The sequence below is a fragment of the Rhinatrema bivittatum genome, chromosome 8 (genome assembly GCF_901001135.1).
Source record: "Rhinatrema bivittatum chromosome 8, aRhiBiv1.1, whole genome shotgun sequence".
Taxonomy (NCBI): Eukaryota; Metazoa; Chordata; class Amphibia; order Gymnophiona; family Rhinatrematidae; genus Rhinatrema; species Rhinatrema bivittatum.
In genome coordinates, this window is record NC_042622.1 from 120055655 (window position 1) to 120070130 (window position 14476).

General features: G+C 41.9%; 1 protein-coding gene across 5 annotated transcripts in view; it reads left to right on the forward strand.

Moving 5' to 3' along the window:
- Positions 1 to 14476, forward strand: part of MRRF (mitochondrial ribosome recycling factor) — a 38514-nt gene that overhangs the window by 3367 nt on the left and 20671 nt on the right. The gene's annotated exons all lie outside the window — the stretch shown is intronic.

The window sequence follows — 14476 nt, forward strand, 5'->3', positions numbered from 1 at the left end:
ACCATCAAGACTTTTTGTTTTCATGTTGCTGCTTTCTGTGGTTCCTCCTACTTAGTATCACGACAATATTAAGTCAGAGGAACCACAGAAAAACAGTATTTTTTTCTGTTTTGTTGAGGCTTGGGGCGCATCAAGACAACGCCAGCTCCGGGGCTGGGGTTAATTTTTTGTGGGTTAAAACATGTGTGTCGGGCGCATGGTGATTTTTTTGCATTGGGGGTACTAGCTAATAGCCTCATCTATATGGCATTTATGTGTGATGATCGCTGTTAGCTATGTGCTGGTTTGGACATGGGTTTTGAATGCGCTATTAACATTACTGCATCAGGAGTTATTCTAGTGTGTCCAAAACGCAGGTCTAAACTTGTGTCAAGCTGTGTGCTAGGCTGAGGGCACTGTATTGCATCGGCCTGTATGTGTAAATGTTGGCCCCTGGCCTGCTCCTTTTTTTTACATGTGCAAATATACACGCAGCCCCTGATGAATGCACACATGTTAAAATACCATATACTTATGCATATGCCATTTTATGTGGGCATGTGCTGTCTTTCACATACATATCTTTTGAAAATTCACCTCTTAGATTATAAGCCCTCTGGAGATAGGGAAATACTTACTGTGCCTGAATGCAATCCATTTCGAAGTGTCATGAAAGGCAGATTATAAACACATTATTATTATTATGGAAAAATATATTTAAAATTGCTCTCACCTGTGTAGTGACAGCATCAAAGTGCATGCCTCATAAATATACTTACTATAATTCTTCACATAAAAAGAGTAGTAGTTTGTATGTTTTTATTGCTCACTAATCTATATAAAATGCTCAAGTAGACCAGAAATATAATGATACACTAAAGAAAAGAAAAAACAAATATGCAATAACTATAACATAATAAAAATAAAAGCACAATAAAAAATAATTATATAATAGTACATATATGATGTAAAAAGTCAAGGGATGTATAAAATTCTGAAAACATTAAGAACATAAGAATATAAGAAAATGCCATACTGGGTCAGACCAAGGGTCCATCAAGCCCAGCATCCTGTTTCCAACAGTGGCCAATCCAGGCCATAAGAACCTGGCAAGTACCCAAAAACTAAGTCTATTCCATGTTACCATTGCTAATGGCAGTGGCTATTCTCTAAGTGAAGTTAATAGCAGGTAATGGACTTCTTCTCCAAGAACTTATCCAATCCTTTTTTTAAACACAGCTATACTAACTGCACTAACCACATCCTCTGGCAACAAATTCCAGAGTTTAATTGTGCGTTGAGTAAAAAAGAACTTTCTCCGATTAGTTTTAAATGTGCCCCATGCTAACTTCATGGAGTGCCCCCTAGGCTTTCTATTATCCGAAAGAGTAAATAACCGATTCACATCTACCCGTTCTAGACCTCTCATAATTTTAAACATCTCTATCATATCCCCCCTGAGCCGTCTCTTCTCCAAGCTGAAAAGTCCTAATCTCTTTAGTCTTTCCTCATAGGGGAGCTGTTCCATTCCCCTTATCATTTTGGTAGCCCTTCTCTATACCTTCTCCATCGCAATTATATCTTTTTTGAGATGCGGCGACCAGAATTGTACACAGTATTCAAGGTGCGGTCTCACCATGGAGCGATACAGAGGCATTATGACATTTTCCGTTTTATTCACCATTCCCTTCCTAATAATTCCCAACATTCTGTTTGCTTTTTTGACTGCCGCAGCACACTGAACTGATGATTTCAACGTGTTATCCACTATGACGCCTAGATCTCTTTCTTGGGTTGTAGCACCTAATGTGGAACCTAACATTGTGTAACTATAGCATGGGTTATTTTTCCCTATATGCAACACCTTGCACTTATCCACATTAAATTTCATCTGCCATTTGGATGCCCAATTTTCCAGTGTGATCAGTGGACTTACAACCCAAGCTCCCGATGAGTGTTTCATGATATCCTTGTCCCGTGAAGGCATGGAAACATTGAACAGCATGCCCGAAACACTGTTTTAGTAAACCCATGGGAATGAAATACGACTCTTTCTCTTGCGGACAAGCACATGCACAAAAATGATGAGGTAATGCCCTTCAGTGGTGAACCCAGACTCTACCATTCATCATGCTCCTGCTGGCAGGCTATAAATGGATCTATTAGTTGCAGTGAGGAGAGTGATTTAAAAACAAATCTTTCTCCAAGAGTGCCCTCTCTGGGCCCCTTTGCCTTATTTATTTATTTATTTATTTATTTTTTTGTAACTGTGAGTATTTTTTTATATTTGATTAGTACACATCCTCAGTCATTAAATATTAAGAGCTCTTTAGAATTTGCAAATCCTGTTTATGCCAGTGTGAATCGGGAACAATGGCAGTGCTAAAGAAAAGAAAAAAACAAGGGGCTTAATTTATCAAGGTCCTTCTCCCATTCTGTTAAAAAAAACGTCTTGTGACTAAGGCGTTTAGTATCTATTAAGGAGTCTCTGGGTGAGGAAAACATTAGAATTATTCTGTGATAGGAATTCATCTGTGCTACCTTACTGGCTCACCGCCGTTCAAGGTCGTAAGTGCCATGCTGGGTCAGACAGGCTAACGGCATCCTGTGTCTGATAGCCGCCAGTCTGGGTCCCCGGGAAGTACCTGGTGGATCCTGATGGGACGTTCCATTCCCTGTTGCTCACTCCCAGAAGAAAGCGATGGCAGGCCCCAGGTCTGCCTACTAATAATTGTTACTTGATCTGTCTTTTAGAAACTTGTCCAAATCTTTTTTTTTTTTTTTTTTTTTTTTTTTTTTTTAAACCTTTAGCTGGGACCCTCATCTGTCTGCAGCAAATTTCACATTTTAATTGTGCATTGATTGAAAAAAAAAACCTTCCTTCATAAATTTGTTTTGAATCTGACAATTTCATGGACTGTTCCCTATCCTAGAAGTATATGAATGTGTAAATAACCCTTCACACCACTCATGATTTTATAACCTCTATCATGTCTGCTCAGTCGTCTCTTCTCCAAGCTGAAGAGCCTTAATCTGTTTAACCTTTCTTCATAAGGAAGCTGCGCCATCCTTTTTATCATTGGTGTTGTCCTTCTTTCTACCTTTTCTAACTGCTAGAAACAACAATGCTATAATGATAGTTCTTCCCAGTGGTTTAGTCTATCGTTTTTTTTTTTTTCTGCTTTCTTGCTCCGCGATGGGGGCAAATTGACAGAGACACTGCCAAATGATAGGATAGTGTGGTATCTTGAATCCAGCGACTTGCTGGAGCTGAGGTAGCATGGTTTTACAAGAGGCAGATCATGTCAATCAAATCTGATCAATTTCTTTGACTGAGATTGGAGCATGCACTGGACTTCAATACAGCTTTTGACATTGTCTTGCATAGAAGGCTCATGAAAGATCTGAGCAGCCTGGGGGATGGGCAACAAGGTGGCTGACTGAGTCAGAAAGTGATGGAAAACAGAGAGTAGTGTTAAATAGAGGTCACTTTAACAAAGGAGAGCTCGTTTGTGGAGTGTCTCAGAGATCTATCCTGGGACTGGTTCTGTTCAATATTTTTATATTGTAGAGGGCTAGTAGGTTTGTTCGTAGATGACGCTACGATATGCAACAAAGTGGGACACCCCTGTGGGAATAGACAAAATGAGAAATGGTCTGTGATAGCTAAAATTCAATGGAAATACAAGAAAACAGTGAAAATTATATATATATATAATATATATATATATATAAAATATATGTGTGTGTGCGTAAGGGTTACAGGTCATTAGTGAGACCTCATTTAGAGTACTGAGTCAATTTCTGGAGGCTGAATGTCCAGTAGCATGGAGGTAGTCCAGGAAAAGGCTACTAAATGGTGCAGGATGTACACCTAAAGCCCTAGGATGTAAAACTTAAAAACTTAGGAATGTATACCCTAGAGCAGTGATTCTCAACCAGTGTGTCATCAAGCACCGGTAGGTGTGTCGCGTGCTGCCTGGACTCCCGCTGCTTTTCCCTCCCCTTCCTCCACTGAGCAAGAGGCAGACGATTTTCCACTGCTGCCATTGCCGCCCAGGCTATCAGGATGTTTGAGCCTCCAGGTGGGGTGCACAGGAAGAAGAAAGAGCCATGCTGCATTAAAAAGTAGCGGCAGCAGCATCTGCCCTGAGCAATAGCGTGGGCCCGGAGTAAAATCAGAAGTAGGCAGCAATCGGCAAAGGAGACAGCAGCATTAGCCCCCTGTGGCCAATGGGATTCTTCTTTCTTGGCCTGTGGAGGCTGGAGGAGGAGGAGGCTGCTGCAGCTACCATTTGTGCTCGGGGGGGGGGGGGGGAGGGGGCAGGAAGTGAGAGAGAGCCAGCCAGCCAATGTGTAAGTGAGAGAGAGTGTGTGTGATTGAGAGTTTGTATGGGTAACTGTAATTGAGAGCCTGTGTGTAAGTGAGAGCATGTGTGTGATTGAGAGAAACTGGTCAGAGAGGTGATGTGTGTATATCTGAGAGACAATGAAAGTGACTGGTCAGGGAGATGACTGGGGGGTTTGTGTGTGTGTGTGTGTATGTGAGAGAGAGAGAGAGCATGGAAATGAGAGAACATGGGAGTAAGAAGCCTGGTGTGTGGGTATGTGTGTGAGAGAGAACATGGGAGTGGAAAGCCTGTATGTGTGTGTGCATGAGAGGTGACTGGTGTGTGTGTGTAAGAGATTATGGAAATGAGAAGCCTGTGCATGTGGAGAGAGCAAGCATGGGAGTGAGAGAGAGAGACTGGTGCATGTATGTGTGTGTGTGTGTGTGTGTGGAGAGAACGAGCATGGTAGTGAGAAACGGGGGTGTTTGAGAGACATCGTGAGAGTGAGAAGCCTGTATATGTGAGAGAGAACATGGGATTGGGAAGCCAGTGTGAGTGTGTGTGCATGAGAGAGATTGGTCGGGGAGGTGACTGGTAGATATATATATATGTGTGTGTGTATGAGAGAGAAACTGGTCAGGGAGATGATTGGTGTGGGAGACAGAAACTGGTCATGGAGTGTGACTTGTGTGTGTTTGATTGAGGGTTGTGAACCCTAAGGAAGAGGACCATGAGGACAGAGCTTCAGCAACTACAGCTGCTTCTGGTGTGTGCTACTGGCCTGCATGGGAGAGGAATAGGAGAGCTGCTGGAGGGGGTAAGTAAAGGTGGCTTTTTACATTTATTTTTCTTGATTGACTGCCATTTTAATTATTTAATATTATGTGATGTTTGCTGTTTTAAAATATCGTATTGGTGTTTGGTGAAGTTTTAATAATTTTAATGAGTTTTTAATTGTTGGTTGTTGTTCTGTTCATAGTTGATTTGAAACATTTATTCTGTTTATTAGTATAGTTTTACAATTATTTCTGTGTGGGGATCTATAGTTGCTTGGCTAGTTCTGTTTTCCTAATAGGAGGTGTATTGGTGTTTAGCGCCTGATTTAATATTTGTAGTGTTGTTAACTGTTTGAGTGCATGCCATAATACAGGTGTAACTGTACAAATTAGTTTATGCTCATTACTGCAGATCCTGGGAGTATGTTAGGTCGGTTCTGTGTGTGTGACCGAGGTGAGGTATTTTACTAGCATGTAAGTGTTTGTATCGGTCTTATTTGTTGTGTTTTCTCAAGAGGACATGCATTGGTGGTAAACTGCTGTCTTTTCTAGTAGTAGAAGGAGTTTGTGTTGCTGTTACTGAGATGACACCAGAACCAGAAGATCTTTTTTTGTAGGGTGAGTTGTATGGAGAATGTCGTAGTTCTGCTTTACATCCTTTATAGTGGGTCGGGGGGGGTTCCCATGGATGCAAACTGTACTTTTATATTTAGTCCCATGATGGTCATGTGTTCAGTGTGTCACACATGTAAGAATCATCTGTAATGTGTGTCCTGATAGAAAAAAGGTTGAGAACCACTGCCCTAGAGGAGAGGAGAGATTGGATGGGAGGGGGGGGGGGGATGATATGATAGACATTCAGATACCAAGGGAGGGTAATTTTCAAAGCCATTAGCACTGGTTAAACAGTGCTTTACCTGCAGAAATGAGTTTTTAGAAAATTGCCCACTTGTACATTCTCTACAATGTACTTTTGCCCACAGTGAGCAGAGACGATCCTGGGGACAGGGTTGGGGAGGTTGAATTTTCAAAAATGTGTGTATATTTTCTTGGAAAACAATCTGCACAAAATAGTAGGTGTAAATTTGTGTGGGTAGCATTTCTGGGATAAATTTCAAAGGGCAAGTACCCACATATTTTCCTTTTGAAATTAAGTGTAAAATCCACATTAGTGCAGGCAGTTTACAATTCCCCCCTCCCCCGAAAGGAATAAATGAATGCACAAGAAACAGCCTTTCCCAGTGGGTAGGATGTTCTAGAGCAAGAGGTCATGACATAAAGCTCCAAAGGGCTAAGTTCAGGAATAATATTAAGAAATATTTCTTGGAGAGGGGTGATGGATTACCCCTCTGAAGAGAGTGGTGGATGCAATAACAGTAGCAGAGTTTAAGAAAGGGTGGGATAACATGGAAGGTCCCTAGCCTCAAAGAAGTGGAGGAAAGCCTGAGATAAATTGGTGTCTAAAGTATGCAATGGGAAATAGGGCAGACTGGATGGGCTCTGCGGTTTTCATCTGCCGTCGACTCTGTTTCTTCATGGATTTCTGTGCTATGGAGTCTACGAGTATTACTTTTAATTTCTTTTGTTGGTGATATGTACAGGATAGAACTTCCTTAGGAGGAGGAAATGGTACATCTCAATGTTAAAGAGCTTGTTCTCTGTCAACAAGCAGGACTAAATTAGCCATGACACATGGGTGATGTCATCCGATGGCACCAAATGCACACTTCTCTCCTAGCTCAGAGAGCTTTTGCTCTACTGAGCATGTGCAGAAGTTCCTGTGTAGGTCCTGCCTTGTGACCCCCCTCAGTCTTTTTGGTCTGAGTTGCCACATGAACATATATCCTTTCTCTTAGTATTTTCATCTCACCTATTTCGTTTTTTTTTCTTACTTCAGACTTATTGCTGGTTTGCCTTGCTGCCTTGGCAGCGCCTCGAGCGCTTTTCAGTGCTATAAAAAAGAAGAAAGAAGATTAAAGATCAGCATGTTGGGCTCCAAAAAGGCTATTTCAAGTGGCTTTAAAGATTGCATCTGTGGCAGGAAAATGTCTATCACCGGTGGGCACAATATTTGCTATTGATAGCTTGGGCCAGACTACAACACACTGAATTGTTACTGAGGACGAAAAGAACATAAGAAATTGCCATGCTGGGTCAGACCAAGGGTCCATCAAGCCCAGCATCCTGTTTCCAACAGTGGCCAATCCAGGCCACAAGAACCTGGCAATTACCCAAACACTAAGAAGATCCCATGATACTGATGCAATTAATAGCAGTGGCTATTCCCTAAGTAAACTTGATTAATAACAGTTAATGGAATTCTCCTCCAAGAACTTATCCAAACCTTTTTTGAACCCAGCTACACTAAATGCTCTAACCACATCCTCTGGCGACAAATTCCAGAGCTTTATTGTGCATTGAGTGAAAAAGATTTTCTCCGATTAGTCTTAAATGTGCTACTTGCTAACTTCATGGAATGCCCCCTAGTCCTTCTATTATTCGAAAGTGTAAATAACCGATTCAAAACTGCTCGTTCAAGATCTCTCATGATCTTAAAGACCTCTATCATATTCCCCCTCAGCTGTCTATTCTCCAAGCTGAACAGCCCTAACCTCTTCAGCCTTTCCTCATAGGGGAGTTGTTCCATCCCCTTTATCATTTTGGTTGCCCTTCTCGGTACCTTCTCCATCGCAACTATATCTTTTTTGAGATATGGCGACCAGAAATGTACACAGTATTCAAGGTGCGGTCTCACCATGGAGCGATACAGAGGCATTATGACATTTTCCGTTTTATTAACCATTCCCTTCCTAATAATTCCTAACATTCTGTTTGCTTTTTTGACTGCTGCAGCACACTGAACCGACGAATTTAAAGTATTATCCACTATGATGCCTAGATCTTTTTCCTGGGTGGTAGCTCCTAATATGGAACCTAACATCGTGTAACTACAGCAAGGGTTATTTTTCCCTATATGTAACACTTTGCACTTGTCTACATTAAATTTCATCTGCCATTTGGATGCCCAATCTTCCAGTCTTGCAAGGTCCTCCTGTAATGTATCACAGTCCGCTTGTGATTTAACTACTCTGAATAATTTTGTATCATCCGCAAATTTGATAACCTCACTCGTCGTATTCTTTTCATTTATATATATATATATTGAAAAGCACCAGTCCAAGTACAAATCCCTGAGGCACTCCACTGTTTACCCTTTTCCACTGAGAAAATTGACCATTTAATCCTACTCTCTGTTTCCTGTCTTTTAACCAGTTTGTAATCCACGAAAGGACATCACCTCCTATCCCATGACTTTTTAGTTTTCTTAGAAGCCTCTCATGAGGGACTTTGTCAAACGCTTTCTGAAAATCCAAATACACTGCATGAACCGGTTCTCCTCTAGCCACATGTTTATTAACCACTTCAAAAAAATGAAGCAGATTTCTTAGGAAAGACTTCCCTTGGGTAAATCCATGTTGACTGTGTTCCATTAAACCATGTCTTACTATATGCTCTACGATTTTGATCTTGAGAATAGTTTCCACTATTTTTCCTGGCACTGAAGTCAGGCTCACTGGTCTATAGTTACCCAGATCGCCCCTGGAGCCTTTTTTAAATATTGGGGTTACATTGGCCACCCTCCAGTCTTCAGGTACAATGAATGATTTTAATGATAGGTTACAAATTTTAACTAATAGATCAGAAATTTCATTTTTGAGTTCCTTCAGTACGCTAGGATGCATACCATCCGGTCCAGGTGATTTGCTACTCTTTAGTTACATAAGAAACATAAGAAAATGCCATACTGGGTCAGTCCAAGGGTCCATCAAGCCCAGCATCCTGTTTCCAACAGTGGCCAATCCAGGCCAAAAGAACCTGGCAAGTACCCAAAAACTAAGTCTATTCCATGTTACCATTGCTAATGGCAGTGGCTATTCTCTAAGGGGCGGATTTTCAGAGCCCTGCTCGCGTAAATCTGCCCAAAACCGGGCGGATTTACGCGAGCAGGGCCCTGCGCGCCGGGAAGCCTATTTTACATAGGCCTCCCGGCGCGCGCAGAGCCCCGGGACTCGCGTAAGTCCCGGGGTTCTCGGAGGGGGGCGTGTCGGGGGGCGGGCCCGGTCGTCGCGGCGTTTCGGTGGCGTGTCGGCAGCGTTTTGGGGGCGGGTACGGGGGCGTGGCTACGGCCCGGGGGCGTGGCCGCGCCCTCCGTACCCGCCCCCAGGTCGCGGCCCGGCGCGCAGGAGGCCCGCTGGCGCGGAGGCGTAAATCCCCCGACAAAGGTAAGGAGGGGGTTTAGACAGGGCCGGGCGGGTGGGTTAGGTAGGGGAAGGGAGGGGAAGGTGAGGGGAGGGCAAAGGAAAGTTCCCTCCGAGGCCGCTCCGATTTCGGAGCGGCCTTGGAGGGAACGGGTAGGCTGTGCGGCTCGGCGCGCGCCGGCTATACAAAATTCATAGCCTTGCGTGCGCCGATCCAGGATTTTAGTGGATACGCGCGGCTCCGCGTGTATCTACTAAAATCCAGCCTACTTTTGTTTGCGCCTGGAGCGCAAACAAAAGTAGGCTGTTCGCGCTCGTTTTAAAATCCGCCCCTAAGTGAACTTAATAGCAGGTAATGGACTTCTCCTCCAAGAACCTATCCAATCCTTTTTTAAACACAGCTATACTAACTGCACTAACCACATCCTCTGGCAACAAATTCCAGAGTTTAATTGTGCGTTGAGTAAAAAAGAACTTTCTCTGATTAGTTTTAAATGTGCCCCATGCTAACTTCATGGAGTGCCCCCTAGTCTTTCTACTATCCGAAAGAGTAAATAACCGATTCACATCTACCCGTTCTAGACCTCTCATGATTTTAAACACCTCTATCATATCCCCCCTCAGTCGTCTCTTCTCCAAGCTGAAAAGTCCTAACCTCTTTAGTCTTTCCTCATAGGAGAGCTGTTCCATTCCCTTTATCGATTTGGTAGCCCTTCTCTGTACCTTCTTCATCGCAATTATATCTTTTTTGAGATGCGGCGACCAGAATTGTACAAAGTATTCAAGGTGCGGTCTCACCATGGAGCGATAGAGAGGCATTATGACATTTTCCGTTTTTATTCACCATTCCCTTTCTAATAATTCCCAACATTCTGTTTGCTTTTTTGACTGCCGCAGCACACTGAACCGATGATTTCAATGTGTTATCCACTATGACACCTAGATCTCTTTCTTGGGTTGTAGCACCTAATATGGAACCCAACATTGTGTAATTATAGCATGGGTTATTTTTCCCTATATGCATCACCTTGCACTTAGCCACATTAAATTTCATCTGCCATTTGGATGCCCAATTTTCCAGTCTCACAAGGCCTTCCTGCAATTTATCACAATCTGCTTGTGATTTAACTACTCTGAACAATTTTGTGTCATCTGCAAATTTGATTATCTCACTCGTCGTATTTCTTTCCAGATCATTTATAAATATATTGAAAAGTAAGGGTCCCAATACAGATCCCTGAGGCACTCCACAGTCCACTCCCTTCCTCTGAGAAAATTGTCCATTTAATCCTACTCTCTGTTTCCTGTCTTTTAGCCAGTTTGCAATCCATGAAAGGACATCGCCACCTATCCCATGACTTTTTACTTTTCCTAGAAGCCTCTCATGAGGAACTTTGTCAAACGCCTTCTGAAAATCCAAGTATACTAGTTTGTCAATCTAGCCTACTACATCTTCCAGTTTCACAGTGATTTCGTTCAGTTCGTCTGACTCATCACCCCTGAAAACCATCTTCGGAACTGGTATCTTCCCAACATCCTCATTAGTAAACACGGAAGCAAAGAATTCATTTAGTCTTTCTGCAATGGCCTTATCTTCTGTAAGAGCCCCTTTAATCCCTCGGTCATCTAATGGTCCAACTGACTCCCTCACAGGTTTCTTGCTTCGGATATATTTAAAAAAGTTTTTATTATGAGTTTTTGCCTCTATGGCCAACTTCATTTCAAATTCTCTCTTCGCCTGTCTTATCAATGTTTTACACTTAACTTGACAATGCTTATGTTTTATCCTATTTTCTTCAGATGGATCCTTCTTCCAATTTTTGAAGGATGTTTTTTTGGCTAAAATAGCCTCTTTCACCTCACCTTTTAACCATGACGGTAATCGTTTTGCCTTCCTTCCACCTTTCTTAATGTGTGGAATACATATGGACTGCACCTCTAGGATTGTATTTTTAAACAATGTCCATGCCTGTTGAACACTTTTAACCTTTGCAGCTGCACCTTTCAGTTTTTTTCTAACTATTTTCCTCATTTTATCAAAGTTTCCCTTTTGAAAGTTTAGTGTTAGAGCTGCAGATTTACTTATTGTCCCCCTTCCAGTTATTAGTTTAAATTTGATCATGTAATGATCACTGTCACCAAGAGGCCCCACCACCGTTACCTCCAAAGCCTGGAAGATGGCGGAGTTACACAGGTCAGTAAAGAGTTGTGGTTGATCTTCCACCCAGAGTGGAGCCTCCTCGAGTTCCTCCCGGTGCCAAGTTGAGCAGGGCTCCCCCTCCTGTGGTATAGGCCCTTGAGCGTACTATTTTGTTGGGGTCAAAAAAAGTTCAAAAGTGTCAATATATCTCAGGAGTGACCAAGAAGAAAAAGCAGCACTTGGAGCTGGAGGCTGTTGGCACCATCAAAGCACAGATCAGGCTCCGGCGCTACTGATGCACAGGCACCATCAATGCATTACAGCTCAGCACCAACAAAGCATCTTGTCAATGCATTGGCTTCAGAATCCTTGATGCATCAAGCCCTGGAGCTCTGGCCTTCAGCATACAAACCCTGAACACTGTCAGAGACACATCTCTGAGCAACCAATGAAGCTTTTCCTCACTTCGACGCTTCACTCCTTGCTCCATCAGGAGGATTCACTTCACTTACTTCCTCCTATCTCCAGGGCGATATCTCCATTGAGACACCAGACCCAATTTGTTCCATGGTGCCACTTTTTTCATACATCCCCAGCTCAATTACTTCAGGAAGGGGCCACCTGCTGGAGTCCAGAGGGAATCTGCCTGCAGGATGAATCTATTTATTTTGTCCTCAGAAGAAGATGTTCTTTCTTTAACTCCTGGTCAAAGGACACAACAACCCCAAGACCAGAGTGTTGGAATTATTCCCTCAAGGGGGAGTGTATCTCGCCTCCTTTGAGATATTTAAATATCCTAGAGATAGAGGCTCCCCTTCGGCATCTGCCCCATCAGGAGACATAGGCAACAGATGCATCGTTCAGGGGATGGGGTGCGCGCAGGAGTCCTTTCAAAACCCAGGAAACTTGGTTGTCAGTAGAATGTTTGTTTCAGAACAGTCTTCTGAAGCTTTGAGCGATCAGGCATGCCTTAATGGTTTTTTCACATCTCCTTTTGGGGAAAGATAATTCTAATCCAGACTGAAATCAAGTAGCAATGTTTATTTATTTATACTGATTTATAAACTGCTCATAAAGAGAAACTCTGAGGGGGGATATGATAGAGGTCTTTAAGATCATGAGAGGTCTTGAACGAGTAGATGTGAATTGGTTATTTACACTTTCGAATAATTGAAGGACTAAGGGGCATTCCATGAGGTTAGCAAATAGCACATTTAAGACTAATCAGAGAAAATTCTTTTTTACTCAGTGCACAATAAAGCTCTGGAATTTGTTGCCAGAGGATGTGGTTAGAGGGTGTGTTAGGGCCCTAACACCCGCAATAACGCTGTAACACACGTGATAAATACTGCATCGAAAAATGCGTATGCAAATTTAAAATTAGTAGTTGAGTGGAAGGAGTTTGGGTGGATTAAATGGAAATGAGGTTCGGTTAACATGGTGTACAATAGAGTAAAGCACAGCAACACAGATTTTAACACCAGAAATAACTACACTTTTTTTCTGTGCGTTATGCGTGCATTAGCTGAGTGTTACCGGCCAAAATGGTTTTTATCGCAAATGCTGGTTCGGGAAGGGAGAGAGAGACAGAGAGCCTCTGTGGAGGCTCACATATAAGTTAACTATTTATACCACTGTAAGAGGGGGCATTATGTACTCGGGATGAGGTTTGGGGGGGTGGGATAGATTTTTGGAGGGCAGTTTTACTTGCACAGTCGTAGGTACAAACAGCACAATTGCCATCAGTAAAGATTTACTGTCATTTAGAGTTAAGAAAGGTAAAAGAAGAGTAGATTTGTGCAATGTTCTCTCAACCTAGCTTGATGCACTCTCTACCTAGCAGCAATCAATGCGCCTGCAGTAGATTACTCAGTGTGCGATGTGAAAATAACAAGGGGTGCGATAAATGTATTGTGTGTTGCAGAAAATACCTATGCGATGCAGTAGCAGGAAAATTAGCCTAACCATGCCTCCTTTTTTTTTTATCACGGGCGCTATTTCCGTGATATTTATAGCATTTTGATAAATCTAGGTCATAGTGCACAATTCAAATGGGAACTTGTTCCACATGGTAGGGCTCATTATGGAAAAAGCGCTTCTCCTTGTGATTTGGAGACGATAACCTTTGAAAGATGGAATAATATGCAAAAACTTGCCTAAGGAATATAGAGGACAACCTGGCTCATAAACCACTAGTTTCATTTTCATTATTTCATTAAAAATTTATTAAGCACTTAACACAGAGGCCTAAGTGATGTACAATAGAAAGACACTCAATTAAAATAAGATACGAAATGCAAAGCAGGGACAAGCTTATCAAAGATATTGCCAAACATATGAACAGTTACATAAATGCAATCAGGGACAAAGTACTGTCTTAAACATGCTTCATAATCAATTCAAATGTTTTACCTTTAAAATTATGCTGTTACAGGGTTAGCTAAAGGCTTGCCACAAGAGGGAAACTTTTTAGAGAAAGCCTAAAAGATTTAATGCAATGGCTTAACCTTGATTCATTTAGAAGGCTGTTTATCTGTAAAGAAGGAAAGTTTGATCCATGACCTTATATATTATTGTCAATAATTTAAACTTTACACACTTCTTAACCAATGCAGCTGATGCAGTACTGGTATAATGTACTTATGCATGGTGCTTGTCATTACCACAGTAGAATACTAATCCTCCTTTCCTCTATTTGTAAAACACCATTGAAACAGATGCTAGTAAATTGACCTTCATAGTAGGCATCATCAATGTGCATTATCACTTTTTGCTCAGCCTTATATATAATCATTGGTCAAAATTGAAGCCACAATTGCTAATATCTACAAGCTGATGAAGCAAAATATGCAAAAAAAGTGTTTTCTTATGCAATTAAAATATCTTGTCTCTATATCTTGTTTTTATTTTATAGTTCAAAGTGCATAGTCTCTATTTTACTAGAAACGACAAATAAAGACTTATCTCATTATGTTGAGCTTGAGGCTTGAA